Consider the following 18458-nt stretch of genomic DNA (forward strand, 5'->3'; position numbering starts at 1 on the left):
TGCGATTACCTAATTGGCAATCGCAAATTAAGTAATGTAATACCAAGGGTGCCCGGGGGCTAAGGCCCCTCTGAAGCACCCCCCAAAACAAAATGTGCACATGTAAAGTGCACAGATGCCCTTTGTGCACTACATGGCACTTTGAAATATAGATTTTTGTGCATTATTAATAATTTGCACATGGTTAATTACCACTCTGCAAGGTTACGAGGTATCCATATTCGGAAAAACACGTGAAGTCGGCCGGTAATTCTGGCACATGCACGTTATTCCCCATTTCTGGCAATGAACTTGTGATGTTGTTCACTGGGGTGGAGATACTGGGTGAAACTAGTAACTCCTGGACCAGCATCCCCAGTAACTGACTGTCTAGTAAGGGTCCCTATGATCTGAATGTGTTATATTTACAATTATATAAACCTCCAGGGGGCAGAGAGCCAGCGATAAGGACTTGCAGGGAGCTCCGGCCGTGAGGGCAACGACGGCGGAGCTAACTCCCGACTCACAAGCGCCGTGAGGGAAACGGTAGTGAACTCCATCCCCCAGGTGCCCCAGCAAACACAGGCGCACCGGTGATGCGACAGCCTGCGCCTGGAGACGCTACTTCACAGCGGAACACCTCCCGTCCCTCGGAACGCGCGCTGGCGGCGCCAGGCTAAGCCCGGGCAAAGGGTGGGCCATCTGTGGCCGTCCTGGGCAGGACGAGGCTGGGCTGGGCCACCCCTCTAAACCCTATCAGAAGGTGAGTGTCATCGCAATACCATGGGGAAACGTACATTATTAACTGGCCCCAACCTCCACCTGTGCCCACCATCGAAAGCATGCTTGAGGAAGCAGTTAATATGGTCACAACTGAGATCGAGCTAACGGAAAGAAGACTCTCTATGAGCCTACCTGCACCCAGTCGGCATTCACTGGGCGAAGTAGAACAGACTAATACATCCATCCCTTTTCCGCTGTCTCCAGAAGTTCTGATTACCACCCTTAGACAGCAAGACATTTTTTCCTAGGGCCCTGAGATTGAGCCTGAAACTACTGAAACTCCTGATGCCGATACAGTTAACATAGCATGTCAACTGGGGCCCAATGCCAATGCCAACAGTGGGACTAGTCCAGGGATACAACAACAGTGGGGGGCAAGAGGAAGAGAGGAGTAACCCAACCTACCAATTGCAAAAGGAAACAGCCGGTTCGCTCAAAAACCCAACCTACCCCGCAAAGTATGTGGAAGCAAGGCCCTAGCGCTGCTACAACGGGTAAAACACAGTTAGCACTGAATAATACTGTGGACTTGACAGTTGCAGATGGCATCAATTCAGTCCACACACAAACTGACCATATGATTACATGCATACATGGCAGGCAGGGGGATTCTCCAATTGATTCAATAATGGACTCTGTTTATGACTGATTAAAAACATTAATTGATAAACAATTTAATGCTTTGTTTAAACGGCTAGACGGATTGGAAAATCTGGTTAAAAAACCAGAGACTAACAGAAGTAATGTTACTATTGCTAAAAAAATCGTGGGGGGCAATAATCAGTTAGGAGTATCCAACCAGGGCATATCACAGGCGAGTGGTACATGTATAGCCCCAATTGTTAATACTGCTTGTGGTTTTAACAATTGGGGCTATACAATTGTTAAATACTGCTTGTGGTGGGGCGTGACCAGAGGAACATGGCGGTAGGCTGACGCCGGCCATGGGAGCTCCGGTCCGGTCAAGCAATTTTCACCGCGTAAAGCAGCCTTCGAGTATTCACCAACGGTAAGATGATTAAAACCATCATCCATCAAGATCAGAGGGGGTTCATCCCTGATAGGCAACTCAATGAGTTAACTTTTCAAGCTATCGCAGCGATAGATGTTGCAGTTAGCAAGACGCCCCCCTGACTTTGGCAGCGATCAATGCCGCTAAGGCATTCAATCAAGTCGATTGGTTATACTTGTGGAAGGCCCTGGCTGGTTTTGGTTTTCCAAACAACTTCATAACAGCAATAAGATCTTTATATTGCTCACCACGTGCAATTTTTTTTTTTAATGGTTCCCTTACCAACTGGGTAACTATCGCTCGTGAGACCAGACAGGGCTGCCCTTTATCGCCTTTGTTGTTCAATTTATATATTGAGCCTTTTGTTTGTTTGCTTAGATCCGATTTGGTATTTAAACCTTTTAAGATAGCTGATTTGGAGTTAAAATTTGCATTATACGCTGACGACCTACTTATGTTCACTCCAAACCCGGGAGATACCATCCCCAGATTAGTAAATCTTGCTGAGGAGTTTGGAGAGGTCTCGGGATATACCATCAATAGAGATAAAACCGAGGTCATAGAGGGGAATCAGGAAAAAGGGACAGCGGCAGCAAAGACAAAAATTAGGTATCTAGGGGTTTATTTGGCCCAAAAAATCGAAGATATTTCAAAAATAAATCTAGATAGAGTCTCAAAGCATGTTTGTGCCCTCCTTCAAAGATGGTCATCTCTCCCCTTAAACATCTTTGGGAGAGTAAATTTAATTAAAATGATCATCCTACCGAAAATAACGTTTTTATTTAATTCTATCCCCCTATCATTCCAACTACCATCCATCAAAAAACTACAGGGCAAACTGGGATCTTTTATTTGGAGCTCTAAATCACCAAGAATAGCTTGGAAAAAGCTCAGGAGGACCCTAAAAGCAGGAGGGCTGGCCCTTCCAGATCTACTTGTCTATTACCACGCTTTTCACTTTAAAAACTTTAGACCACTTGCTGGCAAAACTGATGCATTGTCTTTAGGGTTATTATTTAAAGTACTTTTACAAGACATACCACAGGGTGAAGCTTACTTTCTTTTTAAGTATGGGGACCCAAAGTTTAAAAAAAAAGTCAGGCTCAAGATTTTAGGGGCTGCCTTAAGAAACTGGGTATTTATTAGGCAGCGACTGGATATTCCTTACTATGCAACGCAGGCCCCCATTTGGGAGTCCCCAGGAACCCCTACCTGTCTCGACGACCAGCTATCTTGGCCCTTGAGGATGGCAGGGTTAGAATGTTGGGGGGATCTACAGGAGGACTCGCAGCTCCTAAGCTGGGAGGCCTTATCCAGTTTAACCAGAGGTACACTTACCAGATTTAAATATTACCAGCTGTCTGGATGGTGGTCAATGAGATCATGGAATCTTAATAATCCCAATCCAAAATTCGATCTAATCTTTAAGAGTGGCAGGTGGAAAAATCAAATCTCATATTGGTATACAGCTATGTTAGATGTTGATAATATCACTGTGTCAGAGATACAAAAACTTTGAAACAAAGCATTAAATCCTGACAGCGAAATCATGAAAGACCTGTGAACTGATTCTTTTACCATCCTGCAGGAAACGGTTAAGCCCGCCTCATTGAAGCGTAACCATCTTTATACCATGTACAGAGCATATGTAACTCCTAAAAAATTTGCTAAGTTTTCTGACATAGAATACTATTGCCCAAGATGCAGATTCCCTGGTGCAGACGATGTACATGTGTTTGCTGTTTGCCCCGAGATAAGAGACTATTGGGTCAAGATCCAGGATTTTTTGAAAGATGTTCTTCAGTCACAGCTGGAAATTACTACTAGAACCGTTCTCTTTGGTCTGAGTCATGGCTATAATGTCAATGTCCCTCACACAAGATTTATTTTCTATGTTATGTTACTTGCAAGGCACAAAATATGCAGAGCATGGAAGGATCCAATCCCTCCTACTTTTTCGAACTGCCTAAAACACATTATTCTGACCAGTAAATCTGACATGGCATGCGACCCCACAAGTTCTGTTAAAATCTGGGCGCCCCTTGTGGCATGGCAAGATAGGTGAAAGTGGAAAAAGTCTTCCTATGATTTATCCTGGGCCCTGTTGGTCTACCTTATCTCCCAAGTAACCCAGGGTGCCAGCTAAAGCGTGAACTGGAGTGGAATGGGAAAGCAGTGGCAACCTGAGGGACCAGGCATGTTCCGTTACGATATTGGTCTCTAACATCAGGACTGGAACAGATTGACCAAATCGGAAGGAATAGCCTAGTTTCCCTTCAGGAATCTCCAGATTGGTATATGAGGAAAACCCCCAAAAAATAAAAAATACTGCTTGTGGTAAGGGCAGCAATCTAAAGGATATCCACCCCCGAAATCTAACCCAAGTATGATGCCCACTCCAAATGTAGTAACAGTCGGTGATGGGTCAAGCAGTAATAGTAATAGTCAGCCACAGATTCCGGTGTCAGCTTCTTCCGCATTACCTGTTTGTGTGCCCATAGGTGAAAGAACTGCCCCTAAAGATATTCCTAATATGGCCAAAGATGTCCTTAAATTACCCCCAGAAGCCAGTCCTTACGTTGTAATTCTAGTTGGCGTCCCTCCCTTGAAGAGAGACCAATCAGAATCTTGGGAACAACTTAAAAACAAGAGTAGTGATTGGCTAACAAAATATAAAGGCTTAGGGATGGAGCACGCCAATGATATCTTAATGGTGCGACGTGTAGGCTGGGGGGGTCTTCTGAAAAAAATATCCCCGGTGATTGCATAATCATAAATTTTAGACACCCCCTTTTGGTGAAATGGATATTGCAAACACAAGTCAACTATAACACAGTCCCAACCCATATACAATCTTTACCATTGGGCTTTTTCTATAAACCCCCATTTGGACCACATATTCCTACTATACCTATATGGAACACTCAGAATAGGTTCACTGATTTTCCTTATCCAGAGGGCCCTCGTAATCTTTTCACGCCAACTTGGAACCTACAGAACCGGTTTGCCCTGCTGTCTAGCTTAGAGAGTCAGGACTGACTATCGAACCACCAATTTCCTACTATATCCGAACAAGCAGATCCTGTATTATTATGTATAGATCCTAGCAAACCCACAACTCTAGATCTAAACCTAAATGTTTTAGGCTGGAATATAGCAGGATTAGGATCTAAATTGAATTGCATAGAGTGGGTTGACTTGGTTAGCACCTATGACATTCTGATGTTTCAGGAGACGTGGTGTACTAATGAATTGTTCCTGGAAGGGTTTGTGTGTCATAACTGTATTGTAGATAGACCAAAATTAGGCCGACCATGCCGGGGGTTATCAACGTGGTTAAAAATATTGGCAAAGGGCAGCATAAAACCTGTAACAACAAACAATGCAAATTTCCAAGCCATTATCTACACACGGAGGCGTCGATATGTTTCATTAATTTTTATAATAATGATTTTATGTCACTACAAAAAAGAAATTTTATTAAATTGTTCGAATTTATTGATGGATTGAATGATGAACAGAGGTATGGTAAAATAGATGGCATACTCTTAGCTGGAGACTTTAATGCCCGAATGTCTAGTGATATTGAGAACACTTTTATCACCCCAGTTGGTGTAACCTCATGCAGAAGAGGGGAAGAACTTTGTAATTTTCTATCACCCCGAAATATGATTAATGTCATAGAAAAAGCTGGTGTACACCCAACTGAGGGGTCGCTGCCTACCTATAGAGGACACGGATGCTCATCGATCATAGATTATGTTTTTATATCATCTTCATTGGAATTTGTTTTGGGTAAAAGCTTAGGTTTTATGCACTAGTCAAGGTGACCATAATCCTATTTTAACTACTATTAGACTTTGTTCTAAATTTATTACTGAAAGGGAAATCAGGGCTAAAAATCTGGTGATATCTACGGACAAGCTCAGGTTGATATGGATGGGGATAGACAATAAAGCCCTACTTGAACGTACGATAAGGACGTATCCCTCACTTGTAGATATATCTTTGTCAAGCAGCTCCACAGGCGGGGAGATTATTGAGGCTTTTAGTGGTCTTTGCATTGGTATTAAACATATAATCTCCAAACCTACCACTAACATAAGCAATACTCCCAGGTGGTTTGATAGCTCTTGTTCACAGGCCAATAGAGATCTGCGCGAAGCATTAGCGGCTTCACCCAGGGATGTAACTCTAGTAAGATTATTAAAAGCCTGCTACAAGAAAGCCACTAAAACACGCTCAGATGAGATACTGAAAGCACGTTGGGACAATCTAGCTAGGGCTGCTTCCCTAAAGGACACAGATGGTTTCTGGAAGGAAGTTAAAAGCATGAAGTCCATGGATACAAATATCACCCCCATAAGCTGTAATATATCTAATGAGCTATGGGAGGAGCACTTTGCTTGAATTTACACCGCTTCTTTAATAACTACCAGCAACAATATTTGTTCCCAAGTCCTAAAGGTCATCATAACAATATCTGAAGTTGAAGAGGCCTTACATCAAAGCTTAGGGAATAAAGCACCAGGTCTAGACAAGTTATCTATTGATAGTATTAAACAAGAACCAGACTTTTGGGCTCCCCTTTTATGCAATGTTTTTAACAACTTGACTAATGCAACCATCTGGAGCACTTGGTCGACTAGTATTATCGTGGCCATTTTTAAAAAAGGGGACAGTTCCAACCCCAGCTGCTACCGCCCTATTTCTTTGATTGACAACACCCTGAAGATCCTGGGTAGGGTCGTTTTTAACAGAATCAGGCTTTGGGCGGAAGATAACAAAATTTTGAAATGTTGCCAGCTAGGCTTTAGAAGTACTGTTGGAACTGTTGAACAGTGCTTAAATTTGAATCTTATTTTGGGGAAATACACGGTTGCAAAAAAAGTTCCACTTTAATTAGGTTTTATGGATTTGTCCTCAGCATTTGATTTTGTTAACAGATCACGTTTATGGTAAATTCTTTTAAATTATGGGTTGGATGAGGCACTGGTTTGTTTTTTGGCCTATTTGCACAGGGACCTGAAGGCACAGGAGAGGATAAGTAATGACGGGGAAGTTTCTAGGGACATCACCATTGGCCGAGGGGTCAGACAAGGTTATGTTCTGGCCCCTCTGCTTTTTATTCTTTACATTAATTAATTACATAACTCCCTGTCAAAAATGTCTAGTGATGTTCCCAAAATCAACCATAAATTATTACCCGTGCTTTTATACGCAGATGATGCTATCCTTATGGGTCGCACGCCCAATGCACTTCGCACTTTAGTCAAGGGATTTGTGTCCTTTATGGCTGATCTCGATTTGTGTACAAATTTTAAAAAATCGTATATAATGAGCTGCTAGCCGAAAAAACATTGTATTAAATTAATTTCAGTGGGCAATGAATTGTTGACATGCACCAGCACTTTTTCCTATCTGGGCTTAGTCTTTTCAGAATCTGGCTCATGGAAAGCCCACACGGCCCATGCAAGAAGTAAATTTACTAAAGCAATAAATTCCATTTTCAGTCTTCGGCAACCAAGACAATCTGAGGTTGTGGTACCGTTGATTCAGATTTATAAATCGCAATGTGTACCAACTGCCACCTATGGGGCCGAAGTCTGGGGGCATACAAATTGTAGTGGGATTCAAATCGAAGAGAACAGATTCTGTAGCAAAATCCTTGGTGCGCTAATATCATCTCCTAATTATATATGCCACAAGGAATTGAACTTACAATATGTGGAGGATTTCATCAGCTATTTTTTGGGGGAAAATATGGCAGAATCCAGCGGCAACCTTAACTAGAGAAATAATTACAGATTGCCTCAAGTGTGACTAAAGCGGCTGCATACCCTGGTTAGCTGTTGTAAGAAACATTTTAGCTAGTGTGGACATGGAGCATATCTTTCGATGTCCTTTAGTGGCGGAAGGAATAAACATAAGATCAGTCAGGGGGGCATTTTACGACCTGTATCGCAAAGAAAGACAAGATACTGAGCATCTTAAACCATCTATTGCTAGATACATGCCCCTTTTGGAGATTCCTAGTACCCAACATCATATGCCACAACAATACCTTAGAAAGGATATGGGGAGATTGAAAAGGAGCCTACTCTATCGCCTCAGGGACGGAAGCATCAAATACTCACTTTGCTTCCCAATAGGTTTCAACAAAAATTTAGAGCAATTGACCTGTCCTTGTGGCACTGGTAGCAAACAAACTCTATTACACTTTTTACTTTTTTGTAACTTTTATGTAAGATATACCAAATGGTTCCTCGCCCTACATTTCAAAATTCGGACTATCATGGACTTTGAATTTGCATATTTTGAAATATTAAAGCTAGGAAATAACGATCTGATTTTTAGAGTAAGTTCATTCCTCCAAGCTGCAGTACGCTCCAGCGCTTCAATGAATGAATCCTAATGTGGTATGCACTTTTTATCTTGTTTTTATATATTTTTAATCATTAGTGAAGGTTGTATAATATTCTTAGGGACGCATTTGGAAGATATTTTTGTTTTGTTGAATATCTATGTATTATCCATGTAAATTATTGTTGACGTTGCACAGATCTACCTAAAATAATTTGCACAAATCGTTCTTGACTCTCATTTTGCACAAAGCCATCTATGCTCCTAGTTCTTAGGCCCATCGAACCCCTCTTATTGTGTTTTTATTCCTGTATTGTGTATTTGTGTCAGATGATACTGTATATTTATTTATTGTAATATTTTATTGTATCTGTTTTGGTGGTGACGAACTGTACTTTTATGGATATTCTCATCTGAATAAAGATTATTCATTCATTCATAAACCTTTACATCTAAAAGTAGCTTTACATGTTGGATTTAGGCTGCTCTATGAATACAGAGAGCCAAATAGAAAGTGTATAAAATAGCCTTGCGAAAGAAAGCCCTGTATTTATCTTGCAGCAGTGATATTGACACCTTAATTTACATTTTTAGGCTGGGCAAAGAATGAAATTGGATTGTTATTATTTCTTTTTTTTAAATCAATTCCGCATCCCTCATGAATATATGTGGATCAGAGAATATGTTTATGAAAGACGACACATTCAATATTATCGGCCTGGCTGCTGCTGGGAGCCTTGGAATTCGCTTTCAAACCGTGAAGCTAAATGTTAAGATTGTACGGGCTCCTTTGGGGGAGGAATTGGGTACAGGGATGAAATCCTGAGCGGCGAATATGGTAGTTAATGAATAATTGTGCATTAAACTAAAGTAAAGTGCACGCAGTATGTATATATGCTTCAATGTATGTATATGTATAGATGGAAAGCAATAGAGCCCTGAATAAAATCAGAACCTCTCTCATATAAATCAGAATTATGTGCAATGTCCATAATTCTCATTCCGTTATGAGTGGTGTTTACGAAAGAATGTTTACATGCCTTAATACTGAATAGATCCAATTTACAGAATCACGGTACAGAAACTCAAGTCTGATTTAGAGAATGGTGGTCATTTATACTCGCCTGAAAAGCAGCGGGAATGTTATTGCTCCGGGAGTGTAATTGTGCAGCTTAAATTACCATTGGTCAAGTGGTAATACCTCCAGCAGAGAATACAGCGAAAATTACCACCATGGAGTATATTAGAGAATGGTGACACATATAATCCCCCAAAGCAGTAGTAAAATAACGTCCCAGATCAGTGCAACTTCCTCAGAGAACTCTCCCGACTGTGGTAATTTCTCCACTTGGATCATCCTCCGGTTAATATGTGGGGGAAACAATGTACCTCACTTGCACTTTTCTGAGAGCCAGGGGCCATATGTATCATCATGACCATTTGCGATTTCTAAATAGTGATTTTTATGGAAATCGCTATTTAGAAATCGCAAAATGGTATATATGTAGGAAATCGCTTCTTTTTAGCGATTCCCATTCATTTCTATGGGGCAGGAGGCCCATAGGAATGAAGGGGCAATTTGCGATTAGCAATTTGCTAATCGCAATTTAGGAATATTTTCAAGGGTGCAAGGGTGTCACAAGAACATCCTGCTGCACCTGTGAAAATGACATGTGCGTCAAATGGCACCTTTGGATTTTTAATAAATTGTTTTATTAAAAGAATTCGCAACTTACCACCAACTAGAAGTTGGTGGTAATTTGCGAATCCTTATGGGCATTTTTGCATCAATTTTCCTTTGATACATTGCACTTAAGGAATCGCACAATTTGCGATTCCTTAAGTGCAATCGCAAAATAAGGAATAGCAAATTTTGCGATTCCTTGTTTTGCTGCCAAATGTTTCATACATACCATTTAGCAAATTAGCATTCGCAAAGGCCGAAATTCTGCGAATTTCGGCCTTTGCGAATGCTAATTTGCTTGATACATATGGCCCAAAATGTTACCGCTGTTCTATACATCAGGATTTTGTTTGTGCTCTAAACGGTGAGGAGCACAGTTGTAATTCCCTGCCTAGAGGCATTAATGATGAATTAATGCACAATTTAAATCCAGCGTCTACTTTCTGCAGATGCTACGGGGGAGAGAGCGACCCCCAGAGTCTGTGCCTAACGACACATGCCTTGTGACTAATTCGTCATGATGGGCTGCGGGATAAACGATGAAGCATCGCAGTGACGCAAGGCCTCGAGGGATGATCCGTCCACATGGAAAAATACACTGCCAGAGAGCACCCGTTTATTACATGTCCGAGGGCACCCGAAGGGAAAAGTGAGACAACTCTCAGACGAATGGCAAGGGCCCCATGAATAATGAAAGGAACGGAGACTTAGTCGCTGTTACCCAGGGATGGAAGCTGAGAAAAGAGGACACTCCTGACATGTCACGTCTTCATGAACAATTCATCTGAAATCAAGTTCCCATGCAAATCTGAATCTCTCTAGCTCCTTTAAAAAAAATGTCAACACTAGTTTCACTGTAACTCACTGGAGGAAGGCGTGCAACCTATTTTATTTGGCCACGGTGTGTCTTGCAGCCTTACCTAGGAATGCAGCAAAATGTCTCTGATCTCAGCCGCCCATTCACGTACTTGCATCCTTCTGGCGTTTAATTATATTCTCATCAAGCCTATTTTTATACCTTAAGTTTATGGTTTGGTCTTTCATAATACAGAGGGGATGCCTGCATCTGGATGGCACATACCCACTTGGACATACCAACATCTGGTCCGCTTATAATGGTTTTTATTCATATTTTACTATGATACAAATGACTTACATCTGGGCGCTACTGGTAAAGACAGAAGACTTTGATCTCGATTACGAGTTTGGTGGTAAAACCACTAACCTTGCACACAGGGTAAATATTGATTCCGTTGGGTTCGGTTAATAACACGTGTTAAATACCACCGATTATGAGTTTTTAGTACTGTATACCACAGAATTGTTATTTGACCCATGTGTTATATATAGAATGGTTGTTATTTAGTGCATGTGGTAACTACTGCCCTCAATAAATGGCACATGTACAAAATATCAGGAAGTGCCCCTTTTTAGGCATTGGAAGTTCCTGGAGTAAAGAAATGAATTCCTAGAGAACAAAAGCAGCCAGAGTAACACATAAAAGAATCGTAGGAAACACAGAAAGTACACAAACAACTCCTTCTTGTGTGAGAGTGTGAAGCAGTGCCAGACTGGGAACAGCAACCAGCCCTGGTTGGTTTGCTAGCAAGAAGCACTGCTCCTGATTTTGTTACAGGGGGCCAATATTGCAGCACTGCTGCAAAATCGACCTCCAGTGACAAAGGCGGCCCCCATGGGCAGAAAACCGGCACCGCCCCTCTGGCCCACCGGGGAAATGCCCGGCCCAGCCCTGGATTGAAGGAATTCATTTTCAGGCAAAGAGAATGCGCTGCCATCTTCTGATATCACTTGTTCATCACAAGCAGCAACCTTCTACACTTTTCCATCATAGACCCAGGCAGGAAAAGGAAGTACAAATGTATGGATGCTGCATTGGAGGTCTTTGCGAAGGAGGTGGTAAGACATCATGCTCATCTAATGTAGCATCTCATCCTAGAGATGCCACCAAAACATACCTATGGAAGGAGATATTGGACATAATAAACTGAATCAACATATCATCATTATGTTGAGAACATTAAAATTAAGTTCCAAACCTTGAAATTTTAGGTACTTAAGGGAGTTGTCAAGGACAAGCACTACAGCATGGCAACTGGTGAAATTTCTCTACCTCAAGCTGTGGGAACAAACAAATATGACCACCCTCAACATGTCTGACGTAGAACAAAAAAAGAAGGGCTCAGAGGTCAGAGAAATCCAAGGTAAGAGATATGAGAGTTGTATGGCAAGTACATATAGTTGTTAAAATATTAACTTGGCTTAGCTACAGATATTCAAATTGATGTGTGAATGTGATGTCATAGGCAGTGGCGTAGCAAGGTCAGGTGGTACCCAGTGCGGATAATTTCTTGCCACCCGCAGCTTAACAAAATGGCAAAAATATGTGTTTAAAAAACATAGTTTTGCCATTTTGTCACCCCCTCAGTGATGACACCCAGGGCGGCCCGCACCCACCGCACCCTTCTTCCTGCGCCACTTGTCATAGGAGCTAACAACTCTCTAATTGTACTGATGACATGTATTGAGATTGGACTACAACAATCATAATGCATGGTAATCTTAAAGATGAAGGGTAATCTTAAAGATGAAGGGTTGATTTGTCTGTGAGGCTGATGTCTTACTACAGTATAACTAATGTTGGTTCTTGTTAGACCTGGCATCCTTGTCATGGTTTCCCCGTATCTTTTTGCCTCTACCTCCTGTATTTTTGATGCTGTGCTGGATTTGGTTTTTGCTGGTTTATATGCTTTTGACACTCTGCCCCTGCTGATCAGTGTCAGAGTGTAAGTGCTCCCTGTGTAAATTGCTATTGTGATTCGATATACATGATTGACAAATTTGAATCACCAAGAAGTCCCTAGTAAAGTGCACTGGGTGTGCCAGGGCTGGTGATGACAAATGCTACTAGTGGGCCTGCAGCACTGATTGTGACACCCACATGATTAGCCCTAAAATGGTGTCTCGGGCCTGCCACCGCAGTACCTGTGTGCAGTCTGTGAACTGCCATGTCCTCCTGGTCAGTGCCCCCACTGACCTGACCAGACCTAACCCTTCCCTTTCTGTGCACATTGGTCACCCTTATGTAAGGCCCAGGGTACCCCCCTGGGCAGGGTGCAGTGTATGTGAAAGGTAGAGCATGTAATATTGTAGGTGACATGCTCTGGTAGTGAATGGCAGCCATTTTTGTTGTTTACTATTGTAAGGCTACCTTGCCCATAGGCGATCATGGGGAATGCTGGCTACAGTGGCTACCAGCATATCTTCCCATAGGAGCAAGGTAGGACATAAAAGTCTGGTATCCCTGAACTCAGAATGTATTAACACATCTTTTAGGAAAGGTGGTTTTTAACTCCTGTGTTTGAGAACAGCACTTTTAGAAAGTTGATGTTCTCTTGTCTGACCTTTCTTTGTGCCTTGGCCTGTTTGTGAATTGACTGTCTGGTTTGAGAGTGACAGAGGCTGGGGAGCCCCCAGGAGGCTCGCTGGGTGAGCCCTGGACTGAATGACTGCATTTGCAACTTGAGTGGTGGGAGGAGATGGCACCTGGGCCTGAATAGGGCTGTGCCTGCCTTCCATAATGCTGGCTCCACCTCCTGCTGGGCAGGTGACGACCCTGCGCCTCACTCCGAAAGGAAAGGAGAAGCCAGGAAAACAAAGTGCTCAAGGAACACCCAGAACTGGTTTAGACCGGGCTCAGGGCCCACGTGCACAAAGAGAACAAAGTCATTTAGGGGTACAGGACTCCTGACAACAGAAAATTAAATCATCCTGGAATCAAGAAGGAACCTCTGCCAAGGAGAAAGCTGAAATTGAAGAAGGAAGACTATCCTGCTGTTGCTCTGCTGGATTGACCTGCTGTTGCTTTTCTGCCAAGGAGAGGGGAAGGACTTTGCTTTGTGCTGTGTCCCCTTGCTTGAAGGAATCTCCAAGGGCCTGAGAAGAGCTGGCTCCCTGTTATGAAGTCCCAGGAACCAAAGGGTCTCACCCCAGCTTCCCTGAACTCTGCTGAGAGAGTTCTGTCCTTACTGGAGTGTGTGGCCCATGTGTGGTGCCTCTGGAAGTTGTACCTGTGTTGGGTAGCTGGAAACCAAGCTTTTAAAAACTTTCGCTTGCGGAGCGCATCCCCAACAGTGCGAGGGAATTCCCGCCGCTACGAAGGCCGAGATCGTCGCAGCGCCTGCTGCCAGAGCCATCGCATACTTCATTTGTGGGACGCACTAGACTGGTGCAGGAAGATTGCCATCGCTGCGAGTGTCGTCGCAGAGCCTGTCGTCGCTGGGTGAGATCGCCGCACCGCTTGCTTGCGGACCGCATCACGTCCCTGCGAGTATCATCGCAGAAGCCATCGCATCGAGGAGCTGTGAGAGAGTGATCACCGCTGGTCTGCGCATCGTCACCCCAGAGATCGTCGCAACTCCAAAGATCATCGCATCGTGCCTTTGCGAGAGAAAACTTCCTACCGAACCTACGCACCGGAATCCATACAAGTCTACCTTCCTCCCCATACAGACCGGATTTGTCGCAACACGCCTGCTGCTGCAGCAGGGTTGTCGCATCGCCTCCCCAGGGTCTCAGGAGCAACACATCGCTTGTTTTCCACAGCACCAGCTTCTGCTTTGGAACTTTGCCGCTTTTAAAAGGTACTGCTGGCAAAACGTGATGCAACTGTGAACTTTTCACTCAACTGTGGATTATTTTATCGCAACCTTAAGAACTCTTTTGCAACCATATTCCTGAACTGTGTATGTTGGATTTTTGTCATTTTGGTCTTGTGTCGTTTAGATTAAATACCTTTATTTTTCTAAACTGTTGTGGGGTCAGTTTATGGTGTTTGCACTGTGCTAATGTGAGTGTTGGTACAAATACTTTACACATTGCTTTTGGATAAGCCTGACTGCTTGTGAAAAGCTGCCAAGGGGGTGAGCAGAGGTTATCTAAGAAGTGTTTCCTCCTTACCCTGACTAGAAGCAAGGGTCCCTATTTGGACAGTGGTACCTACCTCTGCCAACTAGAGACCCCCATTTCTAACAGTTCTTGTCATTTGCCCATAAATAGTGTTCCTCATTTTACAGTTTCAGCACACTTGTTCCTGTCTACATGAGCCTCCCAGGTGTAAAGAAGTGTCGTCAATTGAGGCTAAGTTGTCATGAAATCCTGCTGCAGCATAGATGTTTGCTTTGCTGGCATTAGCTATGCGGGTATCCAAGGGGAACTGTATGCTGCTCACCCACTCTCTACAAATCATCCATCACTTAGATGTCTACATGTCATGCACCAATCTACTGTCAGTTTTGTGGTGTCTCTTTATAGGAATTCGAACTGGGCTGGCATTTTTGGGAAGGTAGGATGGCAGTGGACCCCTACGTTGGTCTCAAGAGTATCCATAATGATGAAAGTGTATTTTGTATGGGGCCCATATCGAGCCTGTTTATCCTTTAGATCCAAGCTGATGCATCTGATTTGTGTTTATGGGTTCCAGCCTTACTCATTTCAATCCTGGCTCTTATACTGTGTTGCTACATCATTTGAGGTAATTGATTGGCAGCCCAGATTCCATCCTCATTTTACATGGTTTGTTATTGCATGATATGGTGGCCTAGCAGTGCTACATTCATGGTGGTATACTGCAGAATAGAAGTATGAGCTTCTGCTATAAACACGTGAGAGTTTCATCTTTCAATGGCTGCTTATTTAGGTCTAGCCATGTGTACAGGTGTGTGTAAGATTTTCTTTTCTCAGCTCACAATGTATACATTGTGTTTGTTTTTTGTAGTGGGCTTAGATTTTTTTGTATTGTTTAATTTCTTTTCTTTCATTCCAATAACTTTCAGGAATTTTTACCCACTGATTTTGACGAGAGATATTTTAAGGTGATATTTTCCACTTGTTTTTATTGACCTGTCATACATGCAATTGGCTGTTATTTGACACATGTGTAATTTTCCACATGTGGTAAGTATCACATGGGTAAATTAGCAAATTCATTAAATAGTGCATGTGGACCTCACACATATGGTTTTTAGCACATGTGTTAAATAACACATGCAGTTTTCAGCTTCTGATCAGGCAAACTGTTAAAGTCATGTGTTATTTACCCTTGCATAACCACTACGCCGAACCGGAATAAGGGGCTTTTTGAATGGCTGTGAGACAGAGAACGTCACGCAGGGTCTTTGGGGAAAGAAGGCACAGACTTCAAGACAGAGAATAGAACGGTGCTCAGATATAGCAAGAGTGTAAAATGCCAGAAAGAGTACTGCAGATTGGCATACTGTACATATGTGCACTGCTGTTTTCTGCCAAAAAAGGTCAGAGATGTTTGAAAGACTCATAGTCGGAGGTTTCAAGTTTACCGGGTCCAGGCATGGGCAGCCCATGCTGTCCAGAAGTTTTCATTGCATTCAGGAAATTGTAGTCCTGGTTTTGTAATGAGCCACACTGGACTACAAATCACAGAAAGCAAATAAAAAAACATGTACTGGGTGAGTTATGCAACAGGGGGCATGGCTATCAAAGGTGCAGCAGATGCCGTGGCACAAAAGCTCAAGAGTTTGAGGGGCCCACTGGACCACTACCAAAATAAGGCACAGGAGACCCTATTCCTTGCTTGCATTAGTGCCCATGAAACATTTGCTATACTTCTGTACTCAAGCATGGAACTGGGAAACATGAGAGGTCTGCACAGTCGGTGATTTCAAAGATTTGACCCGGTTAACATTGAAATATTGGGGCGTGGCTTAGCGCCCGGCGCGGACGGCAGCTCTGATGTGAGTGCTCCGCACCGGACGGGAGATTCGTCTACTTTCTCCTTACCCAGCCGCACTTCGGGAGAAGGCTTCTAGAACGGAACATGAGGGACGTGTGCCAGCTCTGCCTTTAGAGCGCATTTTGGCATTTTCCCCTCTTTTTCGGCGAGTTGCTGTGCGGCCGGGCTCCCGGTCGGCCGCGACCGCCATTTTGTCTACACAACGCGCGTCTGACGCGCTATCGGTTCCCGAGCCTGCTGCCTTCCTGGGATGCCCTGTGCCTGCAAACATGCTCGTGGTGAGCTAATTTCGTTACTCCTCTTCTTTGAATGCTCCTGACTTGCTTATTCTTGCTTCCACAAGCTATTTTTTAAATATTACAATTTTGGCGGCCATTTTGCATTTAGTGAGCTCTCTCCACACAGTTCACCTACGGAAGGACTCTATGTCTCCTCATTGACAGGCATACCATACCTCTTCTGCACCTTCTTTGTTTGGGCTTCAACCCGCTTCTTCAGTTTATTCGCGCTAATTGAGCATTTGCTTCAATGGACATCCATTTCAGTCATTTATCACCTAACTGAATGCTGTGCTTTACCTATTGGACTTCCGGCTCTCTACACTTTGCCACCTTTTTCTCTTTTGCCATAATGCTCATCCTGCGCTGTCTCTTTTATTCTCACATAAGGCCTTTTGACCGAGGAATATGAACTTTCTTATGTGACTGTCTCTGACACATAATCACTATTATTTGCATTTGAGGCACGCTATATCCAGGCTGCTGGATTTTTCCTTTGCTTCCTATTCAGTGGTGGTTCCCATCATATGGAAAAAAGTACAACTGGTCGTGTTTCCAAACCTCCACGGCGCGTCTTCATCAAAAACTCGAAAGTCTTCTCTGCATTGGCACGCTTAGAAGCCTCTCAGGAAACTGTTCTCCAAATGTCGCAGTCTAGTGCAGAACGCCCTGTGCAGCCTCCGGGGAAAACTACAACAAAGCGTCTTAAAAAGGATCCTCAACCACCGACGGGCTCTACCTCAGCGTTATCTATGGAATTACTGTTGGAAGAGATGCGCGCTCTATGACCTTTCATGGAGGAAACTAACTCCAAGCTGCAGATCCTCACAGATAATTGGACACAAATAGATGCAAGAGTGACGACTGTGGAGTGCACCGTATCTTACCTCCAGGAATCATCCTCGAAGGTGACACATATGCAGTCGTAGATCTCCTCTCTTCAGAAGCAAGTTGAGGAGCTTGAAAATCGTAATCGCCGCAACAATCTTCGAATCTACGGCCTGGCGGAGAATTGTGAGGGGAATGACCCTGTTGCTTTCTTCAAATCTTTCCTGCCTAAGCTTCTGCACCTACCTGAAGGTACCACGCTCAATATTCAGCGAGCGCACAGGCTTGGTCGTATATCTTCTCCTGCTTCTCCTTCTCCAAAACCAAGAGGTGTCATCATGTACTTCCTGGAATACACCGATCTTCTTAAGGTCCTCTCAGCAGCCCGTGCTTCCCCTCGCCTCACGTGGTCAGGATCTACCCTCTTCTTCGCGCAGGATTACGCCAAAGCTACAGCCAGCCGTCGTAAAGCTTTCCTGGATATGCGACCGGAGTTTCGCTCTCTTGGCGCTAGATATGGCCTTTTCCACCCTTGTCTTTTCAGAGTCACCTATAATAACAAAACAACGACCTTCGAGGATCCTGTTCGTCTCCGGAGCTTTCTGAACGCATGTCAAACGCCGGATATGGATCTCTCCAGCTCCTCATCAGCTTTTCCTCCATGACTCTCATAACTTGGTGTGGATTAATATATCAACACATTCAGTGTCGATGTCATCTTTGCTCGTGTTTGTTCTGCTGATA

General features: G+C 43.4%; 1 long non-coding RNA gene across 1 annotated transcript in view; it reads left to right on the plus strand.

Moving 5' to 3' along the window:
• Positions 1–602: 602 nt before the first annotated feature.
• The window catches only part of LOC147707038 (uncharacterized), a 141978-nt gene continuing 124122 nt past the window's right edge, over positions 603–18458 (plus strand). The window contains exon 1 of the long non-coding RNA XR_015296437.1: positions 603–742. This is a non-coding gene — a long non-coding RNA (uncharacterized LOC147707038). The remainder of the gene's footprint in view (positions 743–18458) is intronic.

This window comes from Lissotriton vulgaris, chromosome 6 (assembly GCF_964263255.1).
Source record: "Lissotriton vulgaris chromosome 6, aLisVul1.2, whole genome shotgun sequence".
Classification (NCBI taxonomy): Eukaryota; Metazoa; Chordata; class Amphibia; order Caudata; family Salamandridae; genus Lissotriton; species Lissotriton vulgaris.